This window comes from Ambystoma mexicanum, chromosome 2p (assembly GCF_040938575.1).
Source record: "Ambystoma mexicanum isolate Mex_15411 chromosome 2p, UKY_AmexF1_1, whole genome shotgun sequence".
In the NCBI taxonomy this organism is placed as follows: domain Eukaryota; kingdom Metazoa; phylum Chordata; class Amphibia; order Caudata; family Ambystomatidae; genus Ambystoma; species Ambystoma mexicanum.
Window position 1 is genome coordinate 742,820,248 of NC_090923.1, and position 15,581 is coordinate 742,835,828.

Genomic DNA, 15,581 nt, shown 5'->3' on the forward strand with positions numbered 1-15,581 from the left:
TGAGTCTTGAGGAAGAGCAGACAAAGAGTAGAGGTTCCCATCCACAGATGAGCAGGGTAAGGGAACTGAGGTGGGCGTCCCAAGGGGGGAGTATGTTCCAAGGTTTGGAGCATTACAGGGGGCACTGTATAAAGCAAACATGGTAGAGGTATGGCCACAGATTGACAGAGGATGACATGGAGCAGTATGCTGTTAATAGCCTGGACGAGCAATCCCTCAGCTGGATGGGATGTCAGGGTGCTGGTGGAGAGACACCAGATGGGAGGACAAGCAAGTATCACAGTGGTTTCATGAATGGTATATGTATACATGGAGCACAGGGAGTTTGAGGCAAGTCTTGGAGAAATAGGGTGCACTATATTGTGGTGCTTGAGGTCATTGGAGGGACACAGATGGTTACTAGTTGTAATCAGGCACTTGTTTTTGAGGGATTGAAATTCAGACTGGATAATCAAGATCTAAAAACAGCTCCTGGGTGTCCAGCATTAACCAGTGAGAAGGAGCTGCCACTGGGGAATGAGGAGCTACTATGTAGTGTTAAACAAATCTAGCTTACACATAAAATGCAAACTTAACATGTTCTTCATTACCTCATGTATAGATCATCCCAAAGGCAGAAAGTGAAATACAGATAGAAATGTTTGTTGAGCAAATATATAGATATCTTTGGGGAGCCAAAAGGAGCTCCTGGTAGCTGCTGGCGCCAAGCTACCCAGGCTCATCTGGGCCACAAGCTGGAGCTGAATAACCCCCAGTTCCCTTCAATTTCGAACCCTGGTTTTTCCATTGAGGAGGATGCTATGCACCCCTTACTAGGGACAGGATGACTGCCTTGGCGTGCACTGTGAAAAAGAGGTGGCACGGAGTAAGAGCCCCCTGCAGAGAACGTGGCAAGTACCGGTTAGACCTTACAGGGTAAGGAACACTGAGGACATTGTGTGAGGTTTGGCTAAGGTGTCAGAGTGTCTTTGGGACACTGGCATCATTAAAACTCTGAATGGACTTTATCAATGTGTTTCTGCGACCAATGTGAGCCTACGTAGTGGGCAGGAGAAGCACCAACCTTGGGAGTGATCCTCCCGTGTGACGGTAAGACTCCAAGATAGGAGATCTGCAGGTTTTATTTTGGTAAGTTTAGGGGGCAACAGTTATAATGGTTGGGAACGTCAGAGGTTGTTGAGTAGGAATGCCCCTGAAAGGATAGAAGAGGGGGTGAGGGGGCAGGCAAGAAAAGTGCAGGATGCAGAGCAGTCACCATTGACTTCTGCTAAGCTGCTTAGTGATTAGAGGGGCAAAGAATAACAGGGGTTTAAGCAGCCTCTGGGAGTGAGGGAATGTGCGTCGAACGGCCCTCGTGAGAGGTTGGATGTCTGTAGGAGTAGATGCAGTTCTGCTAAGTCTACATTGCTTGGGCATTTGACATACAATGTGATGAATGGTTGAGTTGTGCGCCCACAAGAAACTTGCAGAAGACTAATTCCTACTTGGCTAAAATTTACAGAAAGACACAGAGTTCATAATTATGTAATATAAGCTAACAGGAACAGGTTTCATATAGCCTGAAAGACAAAGGATGACATTTCGCTGGACTATTTGAAGATCCTCAATTCAAGTATGGCTCTGTACGGTTTAGATTGCACAAACAGTTGAGTTGCGTCTTCTGCCCTTAAGGAAGGTGTCTGTTAACATGTTTTTAACCTGCTTTCAATTTTCTACCCCTCCCCACTGACTCACCCCTTTAGAGTGTAATATTTATGTTATAGGCTATCACCGATCATTGAGGGATTTAGATTCCTGATTATTACATGAATTGGTGTTCAGTGAACCTCCGGGTTCCACGGTACCCTGTATTCCTTTGAATATCCAAAAAGCATTTTAAAAATAAAATAAATAACTAATGCAAATAAAATAATAATACCTCATGAGCTTCCAGGGCTGTTATATGCTTCCCCTGGAGGTTATAGTTGACAGCTGCCCTCTGTACTAAGCACAAGCTCCCCCTGTCCAAGCTCGATTGTCCTTCCAGATACATGGAGCAGCTTCTAAAGACTTAGCAGAACTCAGGGAGGTCAAAGGATTTCATGGGTTCCTGGCAGTTAAGCATCAAAGGGTCTTCGTCTCCCCACATTTGCAGCCTAGGACTCTGACTATATTCAAGTTTGGTTCTTAGCCATGATAGTAGCCATGCTGTGTGCTGTCTTACACTCAACCTGGAGAGAAAGGCTTTTTAGCATTTATCACTTCAGAGGCCCGCGTAACAATGACAAACACTGAAATAAATGGTAAGAAACAACTCGTTTGACAAAACAAGCAGGGAATTCAATAGATAAAAACTAAGACCGCCTCTCTCCCGCTCACACTCCTTATAAGAGGATAATGTGGGAGAGGTTGCTCAGCCACATGCGGAGAGGATCTACGAGGAAAATCACTCTGTTAGAAACTCTCAGATGAACTGAGCAGGCGGCCCTGAACTTTTCTCACACTCTCACCAATAACCAGAACTGTGACTGGTTGAGTGCATGGGCGCTCTCGGCAATAGTGCCCACCTACTGGCGCAATACTGAAGAATAATGTCTGGCAGGTTTTTAAATGAATTGAGAAACATTGACAAACGTCTGGACAGCCCTCCTGACCAATGCTTTTTAGCCTGTACTTACAGGAGGGGAATACCATGAGCAAATCAAGCTTGGTTCCACTCCAACAGACGGTGTCCACTCTAATCTGCCTGGGCACAGCCCTACTGAACCAGGCCACAGGCACGCCCTCAACATGTTTTTGCCTCGTTGGGTGTCATCAGAGAAGTGTAGCTTGGGACAGCAGGCACAGCAAGCTTAGGACTCACGCCTGGGTATATCTACCCTACACCCCACACAGAGCGACTAACAACACTGGAAAGTGGCGGGTGGAAGATTATGAATGAATCAAAAATCCTTGGCATTGACAAAGCTCTGGTCAACCCTCTAGACCATCAGTTTTCAGGGGTAAGGCCATATGCAAATCAGGCTTGATCCCACCCCAAAAGGGACAGCCCAGCCTGAAGTCTAGGTCAACTTGCTTCATCCTTGGGTGTGCTGCAGTTGTTCCTATAACTTCACTTACTCTGTGCCTGAAACTGGAATTTCAATCGAAGCACTAGAGTACAATAACAATTTATCAGCTGTGCAGCCTGTTTATGGCCATTTTATTAGCTCCCAAGCGAGAGAAACCTAGGTTGGAACATGGCTTGATCCTGTTCCTGGGCACGGGCATTTTGCTTGAGTGGCCATTTCAATGATGGCGTTCCACAGGCTCCTTATCTGAGATTCAGCTGACTGCCCTACGACATTTTTATGGATGGGACTTGCTGATCTCCAGGTATGATGCTTTCACACTATCTTAATTGGAAGTGCCACTCTAGCAACACACTGGCAGCCAGGAGGAAACTCAATTACTTGGACCTAAAGAAATAAGCCAATGGGAAGAGGCATTTGAGATGAAGCAAATTGTACTGGGGTCCTAGAGTGGAACTCAGTCGTGAAGGCTCATAGTAGATATTATGTTGTTTCTGCTTTTTAAAATAAACATAATGGGACGTGGCATTGAGCAAGGAGAAACAAAACACACTTTGATTGGCCAGAACCTCAGTGACAAGGGTATCTCTTTGACCCCGTTACCTACCAGTAAGTGCCCACCCATCTGGTCATGTATTGCTTTTCTAAGACATACGTGAAGGTGACAGTGAGTGAGAACCATTTTCCTATTTTGCTGATCACCACTAGCCATTCCTTAAATCTGTTATTGCAGCAATCAGTGAAGATCCTGGACGCTAGCTGATTCCCCAATATTCTAGGGCGCATCACTGGGCTAAGCACTACTCCCAGACTTTTGTGCTCAGACTGGAGGACACAGGTTGGAATCCTAGCAGGGCTGATTCAGCTTTTCATCCATCTGGGGTCGATTAATGACCACTAAATTGAGTAATAGTAGCGTATATTTGGGATCTTCTGAGGACAATGCTTACTGTGTTCAGCTAAACAATGGCGCCACCATGTGAACCTTGCATCAGCCATGAATTCAAGCCGGATGGCATTACCCTTTCAAAAATGGATGCATTAACAAGAGGCAACCACCGCACATGAGCCAGGATTCATCCACCTGCACTGTGTGTGGTGAGTCACCCATCACGAAAAAGCTGAATCGACAACTGTCATCTATGACCGTCGGCACATTATGTAGTCATTGTGTGCGCAGAACTTTCAAAATCCAGCTCGGGAGGAAGAATGGAGAGGATAGCCACAAGGAAAGAGCATTGCAGGCTGGCCAGGAGGAAGGGAGCTGCCAACCCAAGTCCTATCAACAAGTCAACGGCGGGGCCCAGATCAGACGCTGAAAGACTTAAGGAAGGGGACTGATCAGCAGGTGTCAATGAGGAGGAGGAACCTGGGACATGCAAACACTGACTCAACGAGAGGAGGTGGAACCTGTGGATGCCCCTGAGAGTGGGTGGTTATAAGGAGAGAGAGAGGCGTGGAGACGCTGGGCCATGATGTTGGCTATGGGAAAGGCTCTGACACCGAGCCTGTTAGAAAGCAAAGTAACAAGCGAGTGCCAGAAAGGTGACTGGAGTGATGACGCTAAAGGAGGAGGCGATAACTCTCAAGTCTAAGTCACAGAGTGGACGGCAGGAGAGGAGGTTGCAGAGTAAGCAATTGCCAGGAGGGGACGTAAGAGTGGCCCAAGCAAGCCACAGGAGGAATCGAACACATGTGACAGTGAGAGATGGCCTGAAGACCTTTGATGAATTCTGGGAAACAAAACCCACTACTCAGTACTAACATTACCATAACAGTAAGAAACAACCAAAGGAAACTTGATGCCCTTTGGGGCAAGAAGGCCTTTACCCAAACCAAGCATGAGCCCTGAATGGGAGTGAAAGCCTGATAACACTGGGCGCCAGTGAGGAAATGTAGGTCAGTAACCAACACAATTCTAACAGAGATAGCTGGAAAACACTTGACCTAGGCCCTATGGACTGAGAATGAAGTTTTGTACCCCAGCCCAAGCCTTATTACAAATGTGAAAGAGGATTTACCTCATTGGCTAAAGCTTGTGAAACTAAGTCCAAAAATAGGATGAAGATTAGGGAGAAACAAGGCTCGACTGTTTAGTTGCATGCTGTAACACGAAGCTCACAGCCAGCCAAGCCTAACAAACCTAACATACCTAAATAATAATCATTTGCTACATGCAGCGACAGGAATTTCAATATACAGCCGAGTTTATTAAATATTTTTATTAGATTATTAGTGGCATGCTAGGATATGAAGCCCAATAACCAGCCAAGCCAAAGACTGTTTGATACTTGTAGGGACATGAAGTCTAATCAGCCAACCCAATCTACCAATCATTGTGAAATATAATTTGTTGCATGCTGGGACATGAAGTCCCACAAAAGCCAACTCAATGAGAGTCTGACAAATAATCAGGGTTTCTAAATCCTGCAGGTTGGAAAGGGAGATTAAACATTAGTCCCACGTCGACGAAAAGAGTGCAAGAGGAACTTAATCAATGGTTGCAAGTTTGTTAAGAGTGAGAGAGGGAATCAATGATTCCATGAGAGAGAACAAGTTATTCTCAATAAATGAAAGACTGAAAAAGCAATTCAATCATTTGTTCCAAGCCTGCACAAAGACTGAGAGCTGTGGAGTGGAATTATGGTTGATAGTCTGCAAAAGACTGAGCAGCAATGATTTGTTCCAAGTCTCTGAAACAGCAGCATTGATTATAAGTCTATGAAAGGGTGCAGGGTGAGCTGCATGTTTGCGACCTTCTATAAGACTGGAGATTAATAAATTGTTCCAAGTGTCTAAATGACTGACATGGAGCCCCAATAATTTGGACCAAAACTACGAAACTAAATGAGAAAGGGGGTGGATCATTGGTGGCAGATCGAGGAAAGACTAGGCAGTAGACAGCGTGAGGAACTACAGCTCCGGCCCACCCAAGAACTTGATAGTGCCCCCCACTCCCACCAATTTGCCCATAACGTCCAATGCATCCCTGCTTTGGGCCAGACCACCCGATTGTCACCTGATGCTTCTCCATAGAGGCACCCAGTGGAAGACCATCACACTCTTGGGTGCTACAAGCCATCTTGAGAAAAGCAGGTGGAGCAAAATAGGCCATCAAGGGAGAGTTAGGACCTCTCCAAGGCACATTGGGGGAAGCTGCTGCAAGCTTCTGGGCCCAGCATCAGGCATTAGAGATCTGAGAATTACAGTTCCCATGATCCCTCAGGCTAAACAAGGCAGCTATGTTGAGCGTGGCATGGGTTGTGCGCAGCCATACCCTGATACTCGCACTCAATATTGTTGAAGTTTTGTGGAAAAAGGATGATCCAACCCTTTCTTGACAACAGACCCTCACTGGTCAGAACTAAGAACACCCGACTCAAAGCTCACATGAAAACCTTGATCTCAATAAACGTGTAGAAACGGTTTGGCATTAAACTAGAAAAGGATATCAACTGTGTATATTAGAGACCTAGCACAAAGCATATAGGTGCGTGGTTATGGTATTTTCTGTGCTACAGGTCTTTCCAGAAGCTTGCAGCATTGATGAAAGAGAAAGAGCAACTTGAAGGACCAAGTTATTCAAACCTGAACTAATGCTCCTTTGCTGGCGAAGGGACATTCCAACATTGCTTATTAACCTGCGACTCCTCACACTAACAATAACCAGGGCCTAGGCTTGCATGTGAGATTGAACATGCAGGCGTGCAACTATAGAATGGTATTCATGTGCATTGCGTGCGCCCTCAACAAAGACATGAGTGATTTTGAGCATGGAAGTTACTTTGACTACTAGCACCATGTGTCAAAGAGCAAAAACCTTTACCCAAATAACGACTAACTATCCAAATAATGAAAAAATTCCAAACCCTTATTCCAGTCTCCCCAGTTTCCCATTTCCTGTCCAACAAACTGTGGCTTAATCCTCTTCCCTCTTGGGGGCACAGCGTCTGGTAGAGTATTCCCCTGTAAATTCAATACAATCCGTTGTTTTCACTTTAATACGAGATTTACGTTGTTTATATTGATATTGAAACGTAACATGTTAACAAGTTCAAAAAGAAAGAGAACAAAAATTATCTGTCTGAGGACACTGTCGCCTTCATCACTTCAAGGAAAAGACAAAAAAGAACTGTCACCTGTCGTGTGGATATTAGAGAAGGGGGGCCCCGTGGGGGAACGCGAAGCGTTTCCCACCGGTGTGGTTTTGGGCACTGCACAGGCCAGCGAGCTGGCCTGCGCGTAGAGCGCCGCGGGGGGTGGTATTTAAGGGGCAGGGAATGTTCGAGAGCAGGAGACCGTTAAGGGCAAGTCTTTTTGTCCGGGTCTCCTGCTCTCGAGCGTTTCCTTGCCTCTGGGCCTATTAGGTAGTGCGGTGAGCAGGGGGGCATACTGGAGGCGGAGGTGGTGGGGGTGTTGGGCGGGTGTAGCGCTAGGCGGCGGGGGATTATTAAAAAAATAAATAAAGAAAAAATTATGGTGGAACGGCGGGGGTACCGTAGATAAGGTGCCCCCCACCTTTTTTCTTAACTGGGGGGCAAAGGCTGGGTCGTCGCTGCTGGGGCGGGCCGCTTCAGTGGGGCAGAGCGCGGCCGGCAAGTGTAGCAGGGGGAGGGGGGAAGGCTGGTCGCGGGCCGGCGTGTGCGCGAGCTTGGGTGGCCGGCGCACGCTGGGAGCAGCTGCAGCGGGGAGGGGCTGGGTGGAGAGGGGCCGCGCTAGGGAAAGCAGGCTGGGACCCGCACGCGGGTGTGGTGTGCACCGGAGCGTCTTTAGAGGGGCGCAGGGTAGATAGGGGGGGTAGGGAGAGGGGTCTGGGCAGCCGCGGTGTTAGGGGGGCATAGTTGCCGCGAGGGGCGGGCTGAAGGCAGTTTGGGGGGTAGGTTCTTTAAAAAAAAAAAAAAAAAGGAAGGCATACCTGCCTCTCTGTGCATACCTTTGGCATACCTGCCTGTCTGTGCCTGAGCGGCGGGCAGGAGAAAGGGGGGGCAGTTTGGGGGGTAGGGTTTAAAAAATAAAAAAAATAAAAAAAATAAATAAATGAAGACTACATGAATATGTGAAAGGGGTGCATAGAGGATTTAGTAGGGAGTGGTAGGACCAAGGCCAATGCCTCTGGCAGGGTGATCAGAGGGGGGGGGGTGTATGATAAGTAAGTAGGGCTTGGGGGCTGGTTGGGTTAAGGAGGGGGTGCAAGGGAGCCAGGGGGCATATGCCAGGGTGGGGGGCCACAACCTGAGGAGGGCCACAGGGTCACCTTAGGGGGGGTGGGTGTTTACGGGGTCAGTACAGCCACGGCTGATCCATGAGTCTGTGGGGGGTTGGCGAACGCCATCATCCCTGGGCACAGGAGGAGGGGCTAGGACACCCCCCACCTTACAACAGGAGCAGAGGGGAATTGCACGTCCCTGGGACGACAGCTTGGTGTCGGGAGATGGCTGGAACGCCGTCACCGGCACTGAGAGTGGGGAGAGATTTTGGACGGCTCCCCCCCATCAGCAGTTTGGAGTTTGTAGTGAACGGGGAGAGATCTGGACGGTCCCCCTCCCAGCGGCAGAGCAGCGGCGGTGGGGTGTACGCTTCGCGCTATGGCAGTGCAGCGGCGGTGGGGTGTACGCTTCACGCTGCAACGTTCTTGGACAAAGAGGTGAGCGGAATTTGGACTGAAGGTGCATTGGTTTTTGGGAAGGGTAAGGTGGAGGGTGTGAAGGTGATGCAGAAGGTTTATTTGTGGTTAAAGGATGCGATTAAAGAAATCTGATACGCATTAAATGAATAAATGAAAATAAAGGGTAATTATGCAGGAAGAATGGATATCCCAGGAGGAATAGGATTGGGGGTAATAACAAGAAATGGTTGGAGAACTGGAGGGACAAGACGGGTGTTTTCGAAAGGGATGATGAGTACGGAAAGTGGAACAGCAGAACGAGCCGGCGAGAGAAGGATAGGATGTCATACGTCTTGTATAGCTGCCCGTACCCAAATGCGAGCGGGAGTACAATAGGGGCAGCAGTGCTTGGTTGAAGCACAGCTAGAGCGAGGGAGCTCGGTGTAATGTTCAAGGAGAAAGGGGATTTTTTAAGGTTCAGATACACCCCTTAGGGTCTGGTAGGAAGGGGCACGGGGCATAGGATACAGGGAAAAGGGGCGGGCCCGGTACCAGTGAGACTCTGAGGGTAGCAAGTCAGTACAGTACCTGGGCGTAATTTTAGGGTGGACGGGGGTGTTTGTCCCCCCCCCAACTTTCATGGCACACTATTTATTCCCCATTCATTTGAATGGGACCACTTTTCTTCAGAATTCATGTCCCCCCCAACATTTTCAGTAAAGTTTCTCCACTGGTACAGTATACTAATGGTTAGCAGGGGAGAGCGTGAGGGATAGTTGAAGGGAAGAGGATGTTTTTTTGGGGCTGCTTGGAACTCCAGGGACGGGGGGGTTGGCACAGCAAGTTTGAGGGGGCAAGGAGATCATCCCAGAGGGAGTTAACTGCAGAGGGGGGGCGCGCTACCCCCTATATCTGCCTGGCGAAGAGTATGACCATCGGAAATTGTGCCGTGACTGAGCGGAGGGCTCAAAATGGAGGGAAGACGAGGATAAGTAGGAGTTTCTATTTTAAAGTGAATATAGGGTGCTTGAGGGTAGGATAAAGGGTGATTGGTTAAGTGAGAGAAGAGGGTAGGGGCTCGAGGGAAATTGGGGTTCAGCCTACCTGGGCATGAGGGTAAGACGGCACAGAGCAAGGCAGGGATAGAGTGGTTGTATGGCCCTTCTGGGCCTTGTGGTTTAGGTGCTCGACGAAAGGGTAGGATGCCAGGTACCCCTTTTACTGCCTCAGTGTCGACTGTCCCACACGGGACAGGGCTGGGGGGAGGGACAAGAGGAAGGATGGAGCCAGCAATTTTTCTGGGGGGAAGGGTTGCTGCGGGGGGTAGCGGTGGCCGGGTGGAAAGGGTTCCTATATGAAGGAATAGGCTAAAACATTGGTGCAATGGTAGAACGTCCGACTACAGTGCATGAGGTTGTAGGTTGTGCTATCGGAATTTAATTAATTTCTTGAACATTATCGGGGCAAGAAGTTGGTGGGTTTGCGTGAACGGCATCACAGTAATAAGTTATCGTACATCGTTAGTTTGTGGGCTTAAGGGGAAGTGGCTGGGGGTGTCAGCGGAGTTTGGTGACAGTTAAATTGGGTGAATACAGGTCAACAAAAAGTTTTAGACTAATGGAGTAACTGGTAGGGTCAAAGTCTCGGAGAAAATGTCAGTTTAAGAGGGGAGGTTTGGAGGAGGTTAAGGAGAGTGGAATCGGAGGAGATGTACATTGGGCAGTGGGGAGTTATACTTTTTCAACAGGGACGGGACATGGAAATAATAACAGGGGAGAAGTTAAAAGAAAGAAAGGAAGGGAGTGAGGATCTACAAAATTAAGCTAGCTAAACGGTTTAGAGCAAAAGGGGTATAGCCGGTTTTGTGTGCAGATTGAGGAGCAGAGTTAGAGCGGCACACAAGGGTAAGGGGTGAAAGTGGGCAGTGATGCTAAATAAAGTAGCAGGGGGGTGGGGGTGGGTTGAACGGCATGGAAGGGGGTGCATGGTTGGCCCTTGGTGCTGGGGAGGTGGAACGGTAGTGACATAGAACAGCATGGACGGGGGTACACGGACGGCCCCTGGTGCAGTGGGTGAAGCATCAATGATAATGGAACATTGGCAAGGATGAATATGGAACTGCATGGACGGAGGGCGCAGGTACGGCCCCCGGTGCAGTAGGGGAAACATCAATGATAATGGAATATTTGAAAGGATGAACGTGGACCTGCATGGACAGAGGGAGCAGGTACGGCCCCCGGTGCAGTGGGGGAAACATCAATGATAATGGAACATTTGCAAGGGTGAACAGGGAACGGCATGGACGGAGGGAGTGGGTACGGCCCCCGGTGCTTTGGGGGAAACATCAAGGATAATGGAACATTTGCAAGGGTGAACATGGAACTGCATGGACGGAGGGAGCAGGTACGGTCCCCGGTGCAGGGGGGAGCAAGAAGGAAGGTCGCAGGGTAAGAGTGGGGAGCAGTTGGTATGGTCATGGCGGGAGTAGGGAGTCCCCATGCAAGGGTGGATAGCCATGAGATGCTGTTCAATATGCAAGCCCCATAAAGGAGGAGGTTGGGCTTGGTTACGGTTACAGGTTACCACATGGACTGGCAGAAGAGAGGAGAACGTTTGTGGTTGAAGTGAGGAATATTGGGAAGAAAAGGTTTAGTTGTGGCATTAGTTGGGGGTACCAGATGGGAGAGCATATGATGGACAGAGGAGGCCAGGGCGCTGTCTGCATGAATACTTAATGCTGGTATACCACACAGGTTAGGGCTTTAGCGGGTTAAGAAATTAAATAAATAAGAGGAATAATGACAAGGGGAACATCTGAAGATTTTCAGGTTTTCAGAACAATATAGTGGGGGCAGCAGTGGGCAGGTGGTGTCAGAGTGCGGTGGGCTGGTGGTGTCAGTGTGCAGTGAGTAGGGGGGCATGGAGTATAAGGGCAAGAGGGTGTTTCAGAAGAAACTAATAAGGAATAAGGAAATAATTACATAAATTAGGGGAAATAGGAAAGAAGGGTCAGAGGGACCTAGGCGTTGACAAGGACCTGTTAGGGCTCTGCGGAAGTGTTGGCGGGGAAGATAATGTGTTGGAGGGTTTCAAAGTACATTTGAGGGCATTGGAGGAAAAGGAACAAGTTACTTACCTGTAACTGTTGTTCTCCAGCATGGGTCTGGCATGGATTCACATGCTCATGAATATTCCCCGTCGTCAGGCTGGGAATCCTCGGTAAAGAAAAAACCAGTATCAGTTTCGTTTCTGATCTGTCTTTCGTAGTAATAACCAATCACTGGTCTCTGCGTCATACTGACCACAGCCAATGACTGCCCTCTACCTAAGCACCGCCTCTGGCAGCCATCTTCAGATTTGGAAGCACGTGAAGTGGCAGTATGACCAAGTGAAGAGCCGCAGAGGGGTAGGCGGGAGGGTTCGCATGTGAATCCATGCCAGACCCATGCTGGAGAACAACAGTTACAGGTAAGTAACTTGTTCCTTCTCCAGCATGGGGTCTGGCATGGATTCACATGCTCATGAATAAAGAATACATAGCAGTACACACATGCACAACCACGGGAGGTGGCAAAGGCTCAACATTAAGCATAGCATCAAACTCAACATTAAGCATCTTACCTCCTCACCAGGCTCACCTCAGGCGAACAGGTTGCGCAGCACTGCTTGGCCGACCCTGGACTCCTCCCTGGAATCCCGATCGACGCAGTAGAACTTCGTGAAGGTGTGCGTCGACCTCCACGTAGCAGCCCTGCATATGTCCAGCAGGGGCACACCAGAAAGGAACGCCGTGGTAGCTGCGATCGCTCTGGTGGAATGGGCTCTCGGACGGCCGGGCAGAGGTCGGTTTGCCAACCGATGACAGTACATGATACAGCCGGAGAGCCATCTGGAAATGGAAGCCTTCAAGAGAGCCTTCCCCTGATTAACAGGTCCAAAGTTCACAAAGAGTTGTGACGTCTTCCGAAAACACTTCGTGCGGTCCACGTAGAACTTCAGCGCTCTAGCTACATCCAGCGAGTGCAAAGTCCTCTCAGCCGGCGACGAAGGCGACGGGAAGAATACAGGCAACACCAAGGGTTCGTTGAGATGGAATTCCGACGGTACCTTGGGCATGAAGGAGGGGTGCGTCCTGAGCACTACCCTCGTGTCGTGGAAAGTCAAGTACGGGGCCTTGCAGGAAAGGGCCTGGATCTCTCCCACTCGTCGTGCGGAGGTGATGGCCACAAGAAAAGCAGTTTTCCACGATAGAAACTTCAACGGAGCCGAGTGCAGAGGCTCGAACGGAGGTCCCATGAGCTTGGTCAGCACCACGTTGAGCTCCCACGCCGGGGCCGGAGCCTTCACCGGCGGGAACGATCTGAACAGTCCCTTCATGAACTCTTTCACCAGACGATGAGACCACAAGGACGTCCGCCCCGTGGTTCTGGTGTATCGGGAGATCGCAGCAAGATGAATCTTGATGGACGCGTGTGCCAGTCCAGCTTTGGCCAGCGTCAGCAGGTACGGCAGTACTTGGGGGGCCGTAATCCGTAGAGGGTTAATCTTCTGTGCGTGGCACCAGACAGAGAACCTCTTCCATTTGTGTCCGTAGCATTTAAGAGTCGAGGACGCCCTGGCCTTTGCAAGAACCTCTCTGCAGTCGGCCGGTATGTCGTATCCTCCAAACTCTAGCGCTGCAGGAGCCAGGCCTGCAAGTTCAGCGACTTCGGGTCGTGGTGGAGGATGGCGCCTCCTTCCCTGGAGAGTAGATCCGCGTCCGCCGGCAGCTTGATCGGCGGGGACGCTGACAAGTCCAGAAGGTCCGGGAACCATATCTGCCTCGGCCACGAGGGTGCGACGAGGATCATCCTGCACCGTGACCTCTTGAGCAGGTTGACTAGCCGGATTAGCAGAGGCAAGGGAGGGAACGCGTAGAGGAACAGGCCCTCCCAGGGGAACGAGAAAGCATCGCCCATGCTCCTCGTCTGGGGAAACCTGCTGGCGAACCTCCGGCACTTGGTGTTTGTCGCCGTCGCGAACAGGTCGATCTGGGGTGTGCCCCACCGTCGGAAGAGGCGATCCACCAGATCCTGCCGTAGTTCCCACTCGTGGCACGAGCGCAGCTCCCTGCTGAGTGAGTCGGCGATGGTGTTTTTTATCCCTGCCAGATGAAACGGCACCAGAAAAATCCTTTGGGCGACGGCCCAATGCCACAGGTCCTGCGCCTCCTTGGACAGCGCTGGGGACCTGGTTCCGCCCTGTTTCCTGATGTAAAACATGGTGGTGGTGTTGTCGGTGAAGATCCTCACCACCTTGCCCTTGAGGGACGGAAGGAAAGACCTGAGGGCCCAAAACACTGCACGGAGCTCCAGGACGTTGATATGCAGGGACTTCTCCGTCGGGAGCCAGAGTCCCTTTGCGTGCAGATTTTCGGTGTGCGCTCCCCACCCTTCCAGGGAGGCATCCGTAGTCACAGTCTCCTGGTGGGCTGGGGTCTGGAAGTCCATGCCCGCCGTCAGATGCGCGCGGGTGCCCCACCACCGTATCGCTCGTCGGAAGTTCTCGTCGAGCTTGATCCTTTCCTCGAAGCTGCCCATCGTCTGGATCCAGCGCGCATCCAGGAATTCTTGCAACGGGCGCATCCGGAGCCTGCACATGGGAATGAGGTAGATGCAGGAAGACATCATCCCGAGGAGGGACTTGATGGACCTCACTTTGGCCGCGTCGGCCACCAACATCCGTTGCACCTTGCCCAAGATGGTCCTGGTCCTCTCCTCCGACGGGGAGGCCAGAAGGGACACTGTGTCAAGCCTCGCTCCCAGAAACAGTGCGACTTGCGCGGGCACCAGGTGGGATTTGGCGTAGTTCACGAAGAATCCCAGGTCCGTGAGGAGTTGGACGGTCCTTGCCGTGTGAACCACGGCGAGTTCCCTCGTCTTGGCGCGGATGAGCCAGTCGTCCAGGTAGGGGTAGACGTGGATCCCCTCGCGGCGCAGCTGCGCCGCCACCGGTGCGAGGCACTTGGTGAATACCCTGGGTGCCGACCGTAGTCCGAAGGGGAGGGCTCTGAACTGGTAATGACGCCCTTGCACCACGAACCTGAGGAATTTTCGGTGCCCCTTTAGGATGGGAATGTGGAAGTAGGCATCCTCCAAATCCAACGACGATAGGAAATCCCCTTCCTCCAGCTGGCCCAGGACGTGCTGGAGGGTGACCATCCGGAACTTCTGCGCCTTGATGAACTTGTTCAGACGTCGGAGGTCTAGGATGGGGCGCCATCCTCCCGTCTTCTTCTTCACGAGGAAGTATCTCGAGTAAACTCCGGAGCCCCGAAGCCTCTTTGGGACGATTTCGATGGCTCCCTTCCTGAGCATCGCCTTTACCTCCAGGAGAAGTTGAGGGACGTGAAGTTCTTTCCTGGCCACGGGGGGGACACGCGGGCACCTTCTTTGAAACTCGAGCGCGTGGCCCCGGGCCAGGGCGTCCAGCACCCAACGGTCGGTGGAGATGGACTCCCACACGCTGACGAAGCCCGCCAGCCGGCCTCCCACCGGGGTGCTCCGGTGGGGGCCCGACCCCACAGCCGGTTCAATCCTGCTTGGACGCGGCCTTGCCGCCTTGACCTCCTGGGCGACGACGACGGGGTCCGCTAGACTTGCCTCGTCCTCTGTAGGCCTCTTGCGACGACGAGCGGGCCGCTTGATGGTAGGAAACGAAACCGCCGCCGGAACCTCTGGAGGCGCCCTTGCCTCTGCTGCTCCGAAAGGGCGTCCGACGTTGCTGCAGAACTCCGAGGGCCCGGGCCGTCTCAGTATCCGCCTTGATGGCCTGAAGGGAATCGTCCACTGTCTTCCCAAACAGGTTGTTCCCGTCGAAGGGCATGTCCAGGACTCTGGTCTGGACGTCTTGCCGGAAGTCCGTAGCTTTGAGCCATCCACGACGTC

The 15,581-nt window shown here is 51.0% G+C and overlaps 1 protein-coding gene across 1 annotated transcript in view; it reads right to left on the reverse strand.

Annotated features, from left to right (window-relative positions):
- The window catches only part of LOC138566741 (gap junction delta-2 protein-like), a 404,381-nt gene that overhangs the window by 204,767 nt on the left and 184,033 nt on the right, over positions 1 to 15,581 (reverse strand). The gene's annotated exons all lie outside the window — the stretch shown is intronic.